We start from the raw sequence: 17,061 nt of genomic DNA, 5'->3' as shown, positions 1-17,061 counted from the left end.
CGGTTCGGATCCCACATATGAGGGCCAGTGACACTCCCCTCCCCGCAATTCCCCAATAAAAATCAAAAAAAAAAAAAAAAAAAAAAAAAAGAAAATGGACAAAGGGGCCACAACACAAGGAACGCAGGCAGCCTTCAGAAGCTGGCAAAGGCAAGGAGACAGATTCTCCCCTGGAGCCTCCCAAGGGAACCCAGCCCTGCTGACACTTGGACTTGAGTTTTACGAGACTGATTTTGGACTTCTAACCTCCAGAGCTGTTAAATAAATTTGTTGTTTTAAGCCACTAAGTTTGTCATACTTTGTTACAGTAGAAATAGGACATGAATACAGGGAAGAAATAGTTCCCACTGTCAGGAGGACAGTGTCACGAGCCCCTTTTGTTTAAGGTCTCCCCCTGAAGGGCTGGCTCTATGGCAAGATGAGACGAGGCCAATGCCTGGGCCTGGGAGTGGCCTCTGGTGCCGTGGCCCCTGCCACCTCTCCAACTGTCCCTCCTACCACCAGGACCGGCTACATAATTTGTGATGCCCAGTGGAAAATGAAAATGCGGGGCCACTGTTGAAAAATTATTAAGAATACCAACATGGCAGTAGCAGAGCATTGAGCCAGGGGTGGGGCCCTTCTGCACAGGCTGCACACCCATGAAGCTGGCCTTGCCCCCACTTCTGCTCCAGCCACACTGACTTGCTTCATGAACTTCCCAAGCATGCTCCCACCCCAGGGCCTTTGCATATGCCATTTCCCTTGCCTGAAACGCTCTTCCCCAGATATCTGCATGGCACACTTCCTTGCTTCTTTCGAGTCTTTGCACAAATCCCACCTTCTCAGTGAGGTCTTCTCTGACCACCCTATTTAAAAGAGCAACCCCCACCAAGGCATTCGTTTAAATTTTCTCCACCTGACATATTATTTATTTCAGCATCTTGTTTATGTAAGTCCCTTGAAAGGGGATACTGTGTCTTATTCACTGTTGTAGCCCTAGGATCTAATACAGGGCCTGGCACAGAGTAGGTGGTCAAAAAAAAAAATGGTTGGATGTATGTATGTATGGATGTAAAGTGACTAGGACAGTGCTTGGTATGAGGTATGTGTGCCGTAATTGGCTTTTGCAATGTTGCAATGACAATATCATAGTCTTTATTTCTAGGGAATGACAGAGGGTGACGGGTGGTGTCATACTTTCCAGGGCCCCTTTTCTTCTTTTTTTTTTTTCTTGCTTTGGTTTTTTCACTACACAATGAATCGTGGCTACCACTTACTGAGCTGCAGTGATTGAAAGTGTTCATTCACAGGCATGATCTTGTTTAAGCGTCACATCAGTATGCTTACGATCCCCACTTTACAGATGACGAAACTGAGGCTCAGAGAGGTCTTCTGACTCACCCGAGGTCCCACAGCTATTAGGCGGAACAGCTGAGATGGAATCTGCTTGTCTGACTCCAAGTCTAGGAAAAACCTCCCTACTGACCGCGCACGGCCTGCTTCAGAGACCATATGCCTTTGCAACACTTTTCACTATTTACTTAGCTCAACCTATGTGTTCTACTATGTGCTATGCGCTATGCTAGGGATACAATGAAACATACGAGAGGCCTGGTTTCTGCTCTTACCAAGCACAAAGCCTAGTGGGAGAGATAAGCCAGCAATCACAACAACATCCTAGGATGCACACAAACAGACATAATCCAGGGACCACTGGAGCACACAGGTGAGTCGTCCAACCCCACCTGGGGCTAGGGTCAGGGCCTTCCCAGGGAAAGTGAGGTATAAACAGAGACCTGAGGGCAATTAGGGGTCAGCCAGATGGGGCTGGGCATCCGGGAGACAGTGTTCCCAGCAGAGGGAACTGCCACTGCTAAGGGCTGGAGGTGACAAACAAGAGTATGATTCGGGAGGAGGAGACTAAGAGAAGTTCAAAACACCTGGCAAGTGATGGGTGGGATGTCAGGCTGGAAAGAGAGGTGAGGCCCAGGCACGCACTCCGGGTCTCCCTTGTCTCTGAGCAGCTTCAGGATTACAACAATGCACTGAAACCGTTAAAACAGGAACAGCCCTGGGGCGGCCGGTTGGTTCAGCTGGTTAGAGCGCAGTGCTCATAACACCAAGGTTGCTGGTTCGATTCCCACATGGGCCACTGAGCTGCGCCCTCCACAACTAGATTGAAACAACTACTTGACTTGGAGCTGATGGGTCCTGGGAAAACACACTGTTCCCCAATACAAAAACACACTGTTCCCCAATACAAAAAAAAAAAAAAAGGAGGAACAGCCCTAGACACAGAAGCCTGGCTGCAGGCAACCCCCTAGTGTAGGGACAAGTCTCTCTCGGTAACACCAAGCCCCAGGCGCCTGCAGCAACCCCATCAAGCCTGTGAGGGAACAGACAGCACACCCCTGCCATCTCTGCTGCCACCACTCCCCATGCATATTTTTATAGGGCTGCCCTGAATAAGGACATAGCAGGGAATAGTTTCTGAGCCCCAGGGGTCCTTTCCCTCTGTCCTGTCCTTATCCTTGCTCCGGTGTCTCTCTCCCATCTCTCTGTCAGCCCCTTGAAGGCAGGAAGGTCTTATCCTCACAGTAAAGATTTAGCAGGCACTGAAAACCCTGAGCCAAGCCTTCTAAATCCATGACCTCATTTGCAGGTAATATTACCTATCAGTCCCCTATATGAGGCTTGAAGACATGAACTCCGTACCTGAGGATACACAGCTTATGGCAAAGCCAGATTCAAACCCAGACTTCTCCAAGACCCAGCCCAGGGCTGGGCGCATACAGGTAATTAGGAGGTGTAACAGTTCTTTCCTTCTTTGGCCCATTCCAGGTCTGACCTTGGCAATTCTGAGCCTCAAAAAGAACAGCCAGAGGTCTGCCAAGCCTCAGAGGGCTCTCAGCCGCTGAGCAACACAAGGCCTGGTTTTTACCTCCAACCCCCAATCTCGAACCTCCAGCAGAGTTCTGACCCACGAGGGTCATGAGGGACAATGCACAAAAAGAAAAACACACACAATAGTCCTCCCTTATCCATGGGGGACACGTTCCAAGACCCCCAGTGGATGCCTGAAACCACGGACAGTACCAAATCCTATATATGCTGTGTTTTTTCCTATACATACACGCCTATGATAAAGTTTAATTTATAAATTAGGCACACTAAGAGATTAACAACAACGATAATAAAATAGGTCAATTATAACAATAGACTGTAATAAAAGTTATGTGAATGCGGTCTCTCTCTGATGCCTGAGGCGGCTACTAAGTGACTAACGGGGAAGGGAGCATGTACAGTGTGGAGAACGTGGATACATGGATGGTTCACGTTCCGGGCCGGACAGTGAGATTTCATTATGCTACTCAGAACGGTGCACGAGTTAAAACTTATAACCTGTTTATTTCTGGAATTTTCCATTTAATATTTGCAGACCACAATTGACTGCAGGTAACTGAAACTGCGGGAAGCAAAACCGCGGATAAGGGGGGATGGCTACACACACACACACACACACACACACACACACACACACACGGAGCATCTACTACATGTCAGAAATTGCTGAAAGCACAACCACTTGCATTGTCTCAATTTATGTTTTAGCTCACTTCAAATCTCCCCTAAAGCCCTGAGAGGTAGACAGCATTACCTCTTTTACAAATGAGGAAACTGAGGCAAAGAGTGGGGAGGTGACTGGCTAGCGGTGATACAGATGGAAATGGCAGAAGTAGGGTTCAAACTGGGAATGGAAGCGCCCAAACTCTTTCCTATCCACCCTGGAAGCTTTTTGGACAAGCTGAAAGTTGAGAAATGTTAAGCGGTACGTTCCCTTGGGCCAAATCTCAGTTCCAAGTCCTTCCCTTCCCCCCCAGGGACGGAGGAACATCTGGGAGAAACATGAGACAGGGCAGCCCCACCCACCAACGACAGAAAACCTGCAGAGGGGCTGCCCCAGCACAGCTCCAGGCTCCCACCCGGAGGGCGGAGGTGAAGCGGACACCTCCGAGGCCACCTCAGGGAGCCTGGCTGCCTCCGGAATCATTTAGCTGGACAAGAGCAAAATAATCACCACTTAGCAGGCTAATTTCTCCCCGCAGCACCCCGGAGTAGGGGCTGCCACCGCTTTTCCACAAGGTGGCTGGGAAAGGTAGGGCAGGGTGGGCCCGAGAGCCAAGGACTGGGCTCTCCCTACCTTGCTCTATATGTAAATTCACACCAACCATTTACATGCACTAGTTGCTCATTTGAGGGTCCCTGCACACCTACTATGTGTCGCTGTGCCTAGGCATGAGCATGCCAGACGACATCCTGGAAGAAATTGTTCAACAGTGCTGGGAAGACGCACATGCCAAACTGTTTCCCTCTTCTGTCCTGTGTCTCCGGCCATCCCCTCTCTCCTTGGCATGTGCTTTCAGCTTTGTTTAACCTGGCTAACTCCCACCCGTCCCTTAAAACTCAGTTCCGAGGTCACCCTATCTAAGAAGACTTTGCTGAGTTACGAGCTCCTTCTCGGTTTTCCACGAGTGTCCTGGGATTACTGCTTTCCTGCCTGCCACCCCATCAGACTATGAGCTTTGAGCTTGAAAGTCCTGGGTCGGGGTCACCCCCCCATGCCTAGCAGGATGCCTGGCACCCTGTTGATGTCCGATAAACATCTGTAAAATGAATACATGAGCGGATAAATCCTATGACCTGGGGGCCTTCGTTTCCTCATCTGTAGACTAAGAAGTTCTTTCTGGGTCTAACAGTATGTGAACAAGAGGGCAGGGGTGTAGCCTGGCCTCGGAGGGATTGGAGGGGCCTCTGGAATGTCCGAACTGGGCATTCATCTTCGTGGTTTGGCCCCTGCCAAAGCCAGGCCAAAGCCCTGTGGATTCATCCAGCCCCCGCCAAGGGAGCTGGTGCACACATTCAAGTTCTCTTCAACTACAAGGAACTGAGGTTGACTCTAGGCCCCATGAAGCCAAAAAAGACTTTGGAAGGATGCTGGCTCATCTGTCTTCAAAGGAACGTTGGGCTTCTAGGCTACCTCACAGCTGACGAGGAAGGACCTCTCTTCTTGGCAGCAGCTGGACATGCACAGGATCTGGTTAAAATGCAGACTGAGCCGTGCTGCTGCTACTCCCAGGTGCTGAATGAAGGAAAGCTCCCAACCTCTGTGTTCCTCGGTTCCTGGGACAGGACACTGATGGACCCTGCTTGGGCCACGTGCCTGCCCAGGATTATCAGTGAGGGGCAGCAGAGTTGGGGCACCGAGAACAGCCGTGGCCCAGGCTCCCATTCGGACGTGTCCAGTTATTCCCAGAGAAGGGCGGGTGGTGGGATGGGGTGGCCACCCTAAGACGGGTTGACTGCAGCTGAGCAGACCTGGGCCAGCTCTCTCCACAGTGACCATCTGAGCTGGTGAAAGGTATCATCTTTCAACCTGGAAAGTGATTTGCAAAGGCCCAGTGCTGGGGTGAGGGGGGTGGCAGGAGAGCTTAAATAGCAGCTGTGTTCCTAATTTCCCCAGGAGGAGGCTTGGCCGCCCCTCCTCCGTGCTGAGTGTTTGCCATTAAAAACAAACAGTATCATTTGGTTCAATATAAAATGAATTAAAGGAAATTAAACTGAGGGGGCCATGTGGCAAGCCTTGTCTTCCATTGTCTAAAGCCGTTTTTCATCTTCCCCAGTGGGGAGCAACAGCTTGGGGGGTGTGGAGCCGAGCAGGGCTAGATAAATAAATAAATAATGCCAAGGCTCCCCCCAACAGCTGGGCGGCGGCTGGAGGCTGAGGCTCGGGAAATCCCAGGTGTCGGCTCAGGCCCCGTCCCTTCTGGGTCCCTTGGCGGCAGGATGTAGCCTTTGAGAGTCTCCCAGGGAACGGAGTGAAGGGAAAGAAACAAAACAAAACAAGATCAACAACCAAAAATGAGGTGCGGGCCCCTGAGACAGAGGGGGGCAGGGTAGTGAAGGGCGGTGATTCTGGACCAGAGGGCCTGGTTGATGAGGGCGTGCCCTCAGCTGCACAGAGAGAAGTTGCTGCTGCCTTCTGAGTTGGGGTGACCAGGTCAGGTGGGCGGGGGCGGGGCAAGACGGGCAGAGAAGACTAGGTAGCAGCTCAGAGTAGAGGTTCTGGGGGCCAGGCCGCCCGAGTTCAGATCCCAGTCCTGCCACCTTACCAGCTGTGTGCCTTTGGCAAGTCACTCACCCTCTCTGTGCCTCAGTTTCCTCATCTGCAAACTGGGGAATATAAGAGGGTCTATTTACGTCATGGGGCTGTTGTGAGAATTAAATTAGTTCACGTCGGTGAAGCACTTAGAACAGTACCAGGCACATTAGCTATTTGTTCTAATTCGACTATATTATGATAGAATTTAAAAAATATTATTAGTAGGGGTCCCTCGGCATCTGGAAGACCTAGCCTTAAGTAATAGCTCTGCGCCACAGACTTGCTGTGTGACCCTGGGGGAAGTGAATACACCTTGCTGGGCCTCAGGTCCCTCTTCCACAAACCAGGGATAATCATTTTGGGACAGAGGCCGCTGGTGCCTCCCAAAGTCCATTCTCTCCTTCCTCCTCCAATATCAGCATCCTGATTTTCGCCCAGGTCTATGGGCACCCAGCTGTAAGAGCATGATCCCTAGCTACCCATGAAGCAACTGTGACCAAGTCCTGGCCAATGAGATGTAAGTGAAAGTGATGGAAGCGATTTCAGGAAAGTCGCCTACAAAGGGAGAGGCACACGCATGACTGCTGATGCAAAAATCCGTAGCAAAATAGTAGCACTCAGAATCCAGAAGCATATCCAAAGGATAATATGTCATGATCAAGTGGGGTTTGTTCCAAGAATGCGAGGCTTAATAGGAAATCTAATAATGCAGTTCTTCATACAAATAGATCTAAGGGGGAAAACATCGAATGATTTTTGATCAAATTCAACCACCATTTTTTTTTCTTTTAAAAATTGTAATAAATTGGATTAGATGGATGCTTCCTTGACACAAAACATCAGCCTCAGTCCCCAAATCAGCATCTTGTTTAATGGGGGATTGTGATGGTTAGTTTTTATGTTTCGATTTAGGCCACAGTATCCAGTTATGCAGTCAAATACTAACCTAGGAGTTGCTTCCAATGTGTTTTGTAAATATAATTAACATCTATAATCAATTGGCTTTAAGTAAAGGAGATGATCCTTGATAATCTGGGTGGGCTTCAGACAATAAGCTGCAGAGCCACGGAACTCTGCAGATGCCAGAAGGGTCTGTTTTCTTTTTGAGAACTGAAGTTAAGGCTTAGGCTTCATCTTATACTCTGACATTGATTGGTAGAGGCTGTCTGGATATTGCTGCATTGAGATCAATCTGGGTAAAGCAGGGCCATGATAGATTAGTGATGCCTGACATAGGCACGGGTTGGTAAATTGAAGTTCCTAGGCTGCTTGCCGTTTCAGACTTCAGCACTTCTGTAGGGATTAGTAGGCACCTGGCTACAAATTTCAAGCAGAACAAAGAAGGAAAAAAAACACCTAGGGATGAGTGTGATCATGAGGTCTTGCAGGCTGCCTTAGGGTAAAACTAAAAATTAGCCTGGCTATTTCAAATAGTCAAGTTCTTAAAACTGACATTTAGCGAAACTCACTTGTGTTAGTTTCCAGAGCCTCTTGGCTGTATTTCACCCCTCAGGGGCTTCTAGTTCTCAAAGTTGTCTGTCTGGTACAGAGTACTGAGTTCCCCCTTAAACATAGCTCCCCTGCAAAAGCCAAACTGGAAGGAATTAGGCATCTAAATTCCAGATAAGGGTTAGCAAACTTTTTCTTAGAGGTCCAGGCACTAAATATTTCAGGTTTTGTGGATCATACAGACTCTGCTGCCACTACCCAACTCTGCCACTACAGCACGAAAGCAGCCCACAGAATATGTAAATATCTGGGCATGGCTATGTTCCACTAAAATTTTTATTTACCAAAACAAGCACTGGGTCCACAGGTGGTACTCTGTCAACCCCTGAACTAAATTCTACAGCATATTGTGCTCCTCAATAAAAGGGTTCCATGGTTAGTAAGTTGGGGAAACGTCAAAGTAAAATGAGTTTCCTGACTGCAGGACTTCTCAGAGCCTTTACTAAGTTAATGTGCAAGTCATGGATAATGTTTAAAGCATTTCCCAAAGCTATCTGACCACAGAAGACCTTTTTATAAAATGCCCATTAACATCTCCCTAAGGCCCCAGAATCACAGTTTAGTAAATGGTATTTTGTTCCACTTGATTTTGGTTAGATAATGACTTTCTTGGTCGCTTTAAATTTTACATGGATAACTGCTAATGATCTCTTTTCTTCTTTTGAATAACAATAATTATCTAACCAGCCAGCACTTGACCTGTGATATTTTCATTTATTCTCACAACAGGGTTATAGGTCCTGGTATTCCCATTTTAAAGATGGGGACGCTGAGGCTCAGCGGGGTTCATCAAGGCCTCAGAGGCAGAAGAGGGTGGAGCCAGAATTTGAACCTGTATAACTTCAGAGTCTGTGCTCTTTCCATGACCCCACAGTGTCTCCAGAGAAAGACAATTTCTTGCTTGCCTTTCTTGCTTACATGCTCTAGAATCTTCTTGGCAATGACAGATATGGAGGTGTTTTTATAGCATAAAGCACACTAATCAATAGGCAATACTGGTATTGTTAACGATTAGCATCTTGGCTGCGGGCTGTTCTGTTCTAGTGAAACCTACCAATGAAAAAAGGACCAACACCTTTACAAACAGCTGCAGACGGAGCACCTGCTGGGCTCACACCCTGGCTTTGTTGCTCACCAGCTGGGTGACTCTGACCTTCAGTTTCCAGATCTGTAATATGGGAATAACAGCGGTACCTATCTCACAGTACTGTTCCGAGGACCAAATGAAAAGATGCAAAAAAAGCACTTTGCACAGTGGAGACATAAACAAACAGGTAAAAGACCTCAGAAATATTAGCTGTTGCTCTTACTGTTCCATCTTAAGTCCAAAGAGCTGGGTTTGGGTCTTAGCTTTGCCACTACAAGCCCGGTGACCCTTGACAGGCTGTTTAGCCTCCCTGAGCCTCAGTTATATCTGTAAAGTGGGTTTAGGAAAACTTGGGCATCCCCCTCACAGGATCACTGTAAGGATTTTTTAAGAAGCGAGAGGCAATCAGTGAATGAGACAGACATGTGCCCACCCCTCAGAATTTAAAGGTCCAGAGGAGGAGAGGATCACCCAGATGATGACAGAGCAGAGCGGTAAGTGCTAGGAGAGAGGGGGCCCCAGGAAAATAAACGAGGGAACTAACATTGCCTTAAGGGGACCAGGGGGACGTGACATCTAAACGGAGTCCAGGAGAACCACAGAATCAATGGGCCAAAGGGGACTAACCAATTCACAACTATCCAAAGTGTCCTTAGAGGAATTCTTTGTAAAAATCTATAATAAATCTGAACAGTTTCCATAATACAAAAATCCATCTATTAAGAAAAATCTAACTTCATAAATTGGCAACTACAATATTGCCACAGCGATATGAAAGACAGTTCGGGAAATATAATCAATAATGTTGTAAATATTTTGTAGGGTGTCAGATGGTCACATGTCTTGTTAGGGAGACCCCTTCATGGACGGGGCGGAGGCTTGATCACTGCACTGTACACCTGAAGCTGATGTTGTACAATATTGTATGTCAACTATAAGTGAATATATATATATATATATATATATATATGGTCACGGGATGTGGAGTAGAGTGTGGGAGAGGAGTCAATGGAATTGTAATAAATATGATATTGGAGGTGGGGGGCGATGGATTGGGGTAGGGGGTTGTCACTTTGTGAGGGGTGAAAAGGATAACTAGTGCATTGTTTTGTACACCTGAAACTAATAAAAAAAATTTAAAAAGAAAATAAAATAAAAAAAGAAAAATCTAACTAAATATAGTGCATGTTATGAGACGTGCAATGGAATCTTTACAACACCCTTTGAGGTAGCGTGTTGCGCATCCCCCCAAATTTCCTACCTTAATCCCCCAGGACTGTGACTAGGCTGCGATATCTCACCTGGATGATGAGACATGATGAAAAGGGTTTTGCAGGTGTCATGAAGGTTACTAATCAGGTGACTCTGAGTTCATCAAAAGAGAGATGATGGCGGGGAGGGGCCCAATCTAATCAAACGTGCCCTTTAAAAGCAGAAGGGGGGGAAAAAAAAGCAGAAGGGGGAGTCAAGAGCGATGTGAAGCAGGACAGGGGTCCCACACATTGTTTCTAGTTTGAAGACGGAAGAGGCCACAGGAAAAGGCCAGAGAATGGTCTCTGGTAGCTGAGAGCGAACCCCGGCCGACAGTCAGCATGTAAAAGGGGACCTTGGTCCTCCAACAGCACAGAGCTGAATTCTGCCAATAGCCTGAATGAGCCTCGAAGTAGAATCTCCTCCAGATAGGAGCCCAGCCTGGCCCATGCTTTGACTTTGACCTTGTGAGGCTCTATACAGAGAACAAGGTCAAGCCCACCTGGCTTTTGACCTACAGAACTGTGAACTCATCATTGGGTGTTCTTTAAAAGCCTTTTTTTTTTTTAAAGATTTTTATTGGGGAATTGGGGGGATGGGAACAGCGCTGGGGAATTGGGGGAAGGGGAACAGACAAGTTGCTGTCCTTTTGTTCTTCAGTCTAGTTGTGGAGGACGTTGCTTCACTGGCCCAAGTTGGCACCATCATTGTGCTCTTCCCGGGCGAGGCAGATCAGTCGCCGGCTTCTGGACGGCCGCTCACTGCGGCTGCTGGCCGCTCACGCTGGCTGGCTGCTGGCTACACACGGTAGCCCATGGCAACCCACTGCAGCAGGGGCTGCAGCTCTGCCGTCGCCGGCGACTCATGGCAGCCCAGCTCCAGGTTGAGCTGCCGTTCAGCATCTTAGCTGTGGAGGGCAGTGTCACTGGCCCTCATATGTGGGATCCGAACCGGGGCCCTCTGGTGTCCCATGCCAGTTCTTAACCATCACGCCACTCGGCCGGCCCCACTGGGTGTTCTTTAAGCCGCGAAATTGGTGGTAATTTGTTAGGCAGCCGCTGAAAACTAATACAGGCAGACACTGCTATTATCTCATTTTATAGATGCGGAAACGAGAACAAGGAGAGGTGAAGTAACTTGCAGGGTCACACAGCTGGTAAATGGCAAAGGGTTTCTCAAACAGAATTTGAACACAGTCTCTCTGGCTTTTAACCATTACACTGCTTTCTGTAGGTATGTGCCTGGGACCTCCAACACAGATGGTTAAGTAAAAAAAAAAAAAAAAGCGAAGAGCCGTGTGTAAAATATTGCTGTTTGAATATATAAAAATGAGTAGGAAGGACTTATCCATGAATTTGCTTGTATAGTTGACCTTTGAACAATATGGGGGTTAGGGTCCCTGAACCCCCCGCCCCCTGTGCAGTTGAAAATCCGAGTATAACTTTTGACTCCCCCAAAACTTAACTACTAAGAGCCTACTATTGACTGGAAGCCTTACCGAGAACATAAATAGTTGATGAATGAATATTTTGTATGCTATATGTATTATATACTGTATTCTTATAATAAACTAGAGAAAAGAAAATGCTATTAAGAAAATCATGGAAAATACACAGTATTTATTGAAAAAAAAAATCCCCGGATTAGTGGATGCACATAGTTCAAACCTGTGCTGTTCAAGGGTCCACTGTGCATATCTACAATAGCTACGAAAAGATTCAGGGGGGGGTATTATCTCCTTTGGAGAGGATCTGGGAGTCTGGGGGCAGGAGAGGCAAAGAGCCTTTTCACCATATAGTGTTTCTGGTGTTTTGATTTCTGAACCCTATGACTGTATAACCTATTTAAACAATGAAGTATCCTCCATAAATAGGGCGATGGTAAAAAGTTAGGAGATAACCCTCTCAAAAGAGCCCAGAACTGTAGTGAATCGGTCCATGGGTGTTATCAGTCTGCTGGGGCTGCCTTAACAACGTACCACAAACAGGGCGGCTTAAACAACAGAGAGTTATTGTCTTAGAGCTCTGGAAGCTGGGAGTCTTGAGATCAAGGTGTTGGCGGGGTTGGTTTCTTCTGAGGCCTCTCTCTTTGGTTTTTTTTTTTTTTTTTTTTGTTTTTTTTTAGCTGAGCCATCCTGCTACCTGTTGGCAGCTCAGCGGCTGCTCAGCTCGGGCTGGACTCGAACCGCTGTTGCTCAGAGCTCAAACTCTTGAGCGAGCTCTTAACCAACTGAGCCACTCGGCCGGCCCTGAGGCCTCTCCCTTTGGGATTGCATATGGCTGTTCTCTCCTTGTGTCCTCACATGGCTTTCCGTCTGTGTGTGTCTGTGTCCACATTTCCTCTTTTTATAAGGACACCAGCCATATGAAATTAGGATCCACCCGAATGACTTCCTTTGAACTTAACCTCTATATAGAATCTTTCTCCAAATACAGACGCATTCTGAGGTTATAGGAATTAGGACTTCAACATAATGAATTTTGACAGGACACAATTCAGCCCTTAACAGCTGGGGAGCTGAGCCAGGACCATAAAGCAAACATTGAACCCAGGCTTTCTTAACCTCGGCGCTATTGATATTTGGGACGGATCATTTCTGGTTTCGGGGAGCTGTCCTGTGTGCGGTAGGATGTTTTTAGTAGCATCCCTGGCCTTGACCTGCTAAATACCAGTATAGTATTGAGAACCAGTTGTGACAACCAAAAATGTCTCCAGAAATTGCCAAATGTCCCTCTAGTTGGGACCACTGCTTCGACCCCTTTTAGCCCCGCTGTGCGGGGAGTTGGGATAAGTGCAGCTGGCTCTTTGAAAAGTTCTGCCTTTATCCACAGAATGGTGTGCTGTAAAAACCACAGCTCAGACCTAGGAAACCCAGACCTGCCCTGGTGTAAACAAACGTCTGCTGGGGAGAGAGGGCAATGCTTGCTCTTTGGGAGGGAAGAAGGCGCAATCAATGAGAAACAACCCTGAGAGCAAAAGTGCTGGGTTCGGTGCCCAGAAAACAGAGGGATTTTAATAGCACAAAAAGCCTCGTGAATCGTCTCGGCTCTCATGTCAGAGACAACCACCTTTCTTACTTCTGTCCGCCCTCCCCACACTGTTCCCTGTATTTAGAGACAAACCACTGTGGCTGAGAGCTCAAGGAATCTTGCCCTGTTGAATCGTCTTGTCCAGGGCTTGGCTATGAAGGCTGAACTAGAAGTGAGTTATGATTTCGGACGCGGGAAGGGCTTCCTCCTTCCTATTGTTATGGAAAAGACAGAAAGATGGTCAAATGCTGTGTTCTTTGGAGAGAACAGTTCAGCTAAGCCTTTCCTTGTTTTGGATACATCCTGGCTGTCTATCTTCGGATAACCTTAAGAGGATAAAGATGACCACTTTAGAGGTGAAGGAAGCTGAGGACTCCAAAGAGTGAGGTCACATTTCCAAGGTCACACAGGAGCCAGGATTTGAATCCAGTTTTGCTGACTCAAGTGGGGTGGTCTTTCTGCTCTGCAGTGCTGGCTCGATTCACTTGTGACCCACCAGAAAGTTCTTAGAGAAGTGCCTGCTTTATGTTTCTCCATCTGATAAATGGGCAGAATGGCAGCTGCCTGCTATCCACACTATTGGGAAGTTGAATCAACCCTGTCCTAAGAATGTTCTAGAACAGTGCTGTCCAATGGAACATTCCACGATAATGGAAATGGTTGCTATCTGTGCTGCCCAACATGGTAGCCACTGGCCACATGTGGCTGTCGAGCATGTGAAACGTGGCGACTGGAACTGAGGAGCTGAATTTTAAATTTCACTGATTTAAATTCAAATAGCCACAGGTGGCTTGCAGCTACCATACTGAACAGTGCAGCTCTAGAACCCTGGTCCAGGAGTATTTCATTTTACCAAAGGGAAGGAGCTGTGGGGACAAATCAAAATTTTAATTATCACTAACATTTATAGTAGCAGGCGGAGGGCACGTGTATGTTTTGGGGACAAGAGATTTGCTTTTTGGTAACTAGGTTTGGGTTAGGTTCATGTAAAAACAAGTTTCATTCGCAGAGGATAAAGTGCGTGGATGAAGGTTAGGATGGCATCTTACTCATTTTTATATCCTGAGGGTCTAGCCTTGCCCCTGTAAGCAAATGGGTTTTGAATAACATCAGGAGGATTGGTGAGAGAAAGGAAACCATGGAGAGCCCTACATGGTGGGGCAGTGGCAGGCCTGGTTTCAACCCTTTACTCGATAATTAACACGGGGCTTTTCATTCGGCCCATAACGTCTATTGTGTGTTTCCCGGGAGTCAAGACAGACCTAGTGGTCCTTGTTCTCAGGAGTCCACGCTCTAGTAGGGGGAGACAGAAAATAAACACAATAACAATCTGATCATTTCAGACACTGGTACATGCTCGGAGAGAAAGAAAATGGCAGTGTGACGGTAATGCAGGTTCGGCACAACCGCTTTCCACAGGGAGGGGACTGGGTCTCAGAAGTGACGTTGGAGCGAGACTTGAATGATGGGAAGGAGACAGCCATGGGAACAAAGGGAAAATGTCCCCAGACAGAGGGAACAGTAAGTGCAAAGGGCCTGAGAAGAAAGGCACTGGCTGCACCAGGGTGGTGGGGGGACAGGGATGGGACCACGAGGCCACCAGTGGCTGGTCCCGAGTAGGAAAGCGAGAGGGTCATGGGTGACGAGGCCAGAGAAGTGGGTAGAAGCCAGAACAACATCGCCGAGATGTAAGGGTTACATAAGTTATCTGGATTTATAATGACAAGTGGCCGCTCTAGACACTGGCCAGTGTGATGGTTTGGGACGGAGGTGGAAGATCAGTCGTCACCATCGTTAACCCCGCCCCCATCTTGGCAGGCTCTCCTGGGTGGCCCAGGTGTGAGAGGATTCCCCACAGGAAGGCACATGGGAATTGGTGGCTCGCTCAACCTCACACGTCAGGGACTGTGAGGCCATCAAGCAAACCCAAATACCAGCAGCCCTTCCAGTATAACGATTATGATATTCAAAACCAACCCACCCTCTCAGTGGATGGCATGGAGGCGCCGGAAACAGCATCTGTGCTGTGAGCCATTAGGGGTCCCTGACAGATGTGCTCTTCTCCCCCTCGCCCCCCAGCTGCAAATGAAGACCCGTCCTTTTCTTCTGCCCAGACAAGGATTGATGAGGATCCGGGAGAGCACTCAGACAGGAAAGGAAAGGCTGTGAACCTTTTCCAAGCCTGTAATTTATCTTAAGGAGACTATTCACATCACTTTCTACAGGCTGGATTAGGCTCTGACCTGGCACATTAATCTCACCGAATAAAATAATAATAATCAGAAAAAGGGAGCTGGACAGTTGCCAGGGGCGCATTAATAACTGTCGCCCACACCTTGGCGGTGCAGGGAAGGGGTGCCGGGTCCCAGCCCCGCCCCCTTGCCCTCAGCAGTGCCCATTTGAAGGAGAAGGAAGGGAGGTAGGAATAGCCTGAACTTGGGCGAGTTTTATATCGATGGTGTATGGGGACTGTGCTCCTTAATCAACCGCAGGCTTTACCAAACAGATCCAGGGACGTTGGATGGGAGGGAGTGTGGTCTCGTAACTCAGAACAGGGTTTGTGGAGTCAGACTCCCTGTGTTCACATCTTTGTGCAGCCATTTACAAAGCTGTGTGGCCTTGGACTACTTTCTAACTTTTCACTGCGTTTGAGATAAAAACAGCACCTGCCAGGAATGTCGAATGGTGTCGCTGCCGTGGAAAGCAATGGGGTGGTTCCTCAAAAAATAAAACACAGAATGCCCATACGACCCAGCCATTCCACTCCGAGGTATCTACCCAGAAACGCTGTGTTCCAACAGATACTTGTCCACCAACGTTCACAGCGGCAGCATTCACAACAGCCCCAATGTGGAAACCACCCACATGCCGATCAGGAGATGAATGGATACACAAATGGTGGTCTAGCCACATAATGGAATATTATTCAGTCACACACAGACACACACACACAAACAATGACACGTGCTACAATGTGGATGAACCTTGAAAACATGACGCTAAGCGAAGGAAGTCAGACACAAAAGATCATGTAATGTATGATTCCATTTATATGAAATGCCCAGACTCAGTAAATCCATAGAGACAGAATACAGATGAGTGGTTCCCAGGGGTTGGGACAGCGGGCGTGACTGCTAATGGGCACAGGATTTCCTTTTGGGGTGATGAGAATGTCTTGGAACTAGACAGAGGTGATGGCTACACGACATTGTCAATGTACTGAATGCCTCTGGTGAAGTGATTACTGGTGAATTTTACCTCAATAAAAAAAACCCCACAAAACAGTAGCACTTGCCTTGTAAGGACACATGGCAGAAGCAAATGAGTGAGAACAGTCCTGGCTCCTACAAAGGGCTGACTCCACAGTAGCTGCTCTTATGCTTTCAATAGTGTTACTATGAGGTTTGCCATCTTTGGCAAGTTATTTAACCCAGTTTTTGCTCTGTGAGAAGAGACATCAACAGTACCTACCCTGCCAGGATTGTTAAGATTAAACAAGACGATGTCTTCAGGGGACTAAACTCCATGAGTACATGGGGTTTTGTCTACCTGTTCACTTATGTGTCCTCAGTGCCCAGAACAGTGCCTGGCACATGGTTGGCATTCAGCAAATACTTCTTGAACAAATGGCATTGCTTAATACACTGCCGGGCTCCTGGTAATTACTCAGTAATGTTTAACCATATTTATGATTACTATTGGGTTGTCAGAAAAGTCATGATGTATTTTTTCTGTGTTTTTCATTGCAAAAATGCATCAGTACTACTTTGCCTTGTGGATTTGTGTCTTCGTGACAGAGATCTTTGAACACCTACCAAATACAAGAGGTATGAGCTAAGCCGAGAATAGACTCTAAGCTCTCACTGCTGCTACAAGAGGAGGCGATGAGAGTAAGTATAGCTGACAAGACTATCGACACATCCACTTACCCATCCATCTACTCAATCTACTCATCCATCCATCTACTCGCCCATCCATCCATCCATCCATCCATCTATCCATCCATCCACATCCATCCATCCATCCAAATAGCCATCCATCCA

The 17,061-nt window shown here is 47.5% G+C and overlaps 1 protein-coding gene across 2 annotated transcripts in view; it reads right to left on the bottom strand.

The window, feature by feature from the left end:
• RNFT2 (ring finger protein, transmembrane 2) overlaps positions 1-17,061 on the bottom strand; it is a 72,857-nt gene that overhangs the window by 36,673 nt on the left and 19,123 nt on the right. The window lies entirely within an intron of this gene.

Source organism: Hipposideros armiger, unplaced genomic scaffold (genome assembly GCF_001890085.2).
Source record: "Hipposideros armiger isolate ML-2016 unplaced genomic scaffold, ASM189008v1 scaffold_62, whole genome shotgun sequence".
Lineage (NCBI taxonomy): Eukaryota > Metazoa > Chordata > Mammalia > Chiroptera > Hipposideridae > Hipposideros > Hipposideros armiger.
Note: the sequence above shows the minus strand (reverse complement) of the source record. Positions and strands in the feature narration are given on the sequence as shown.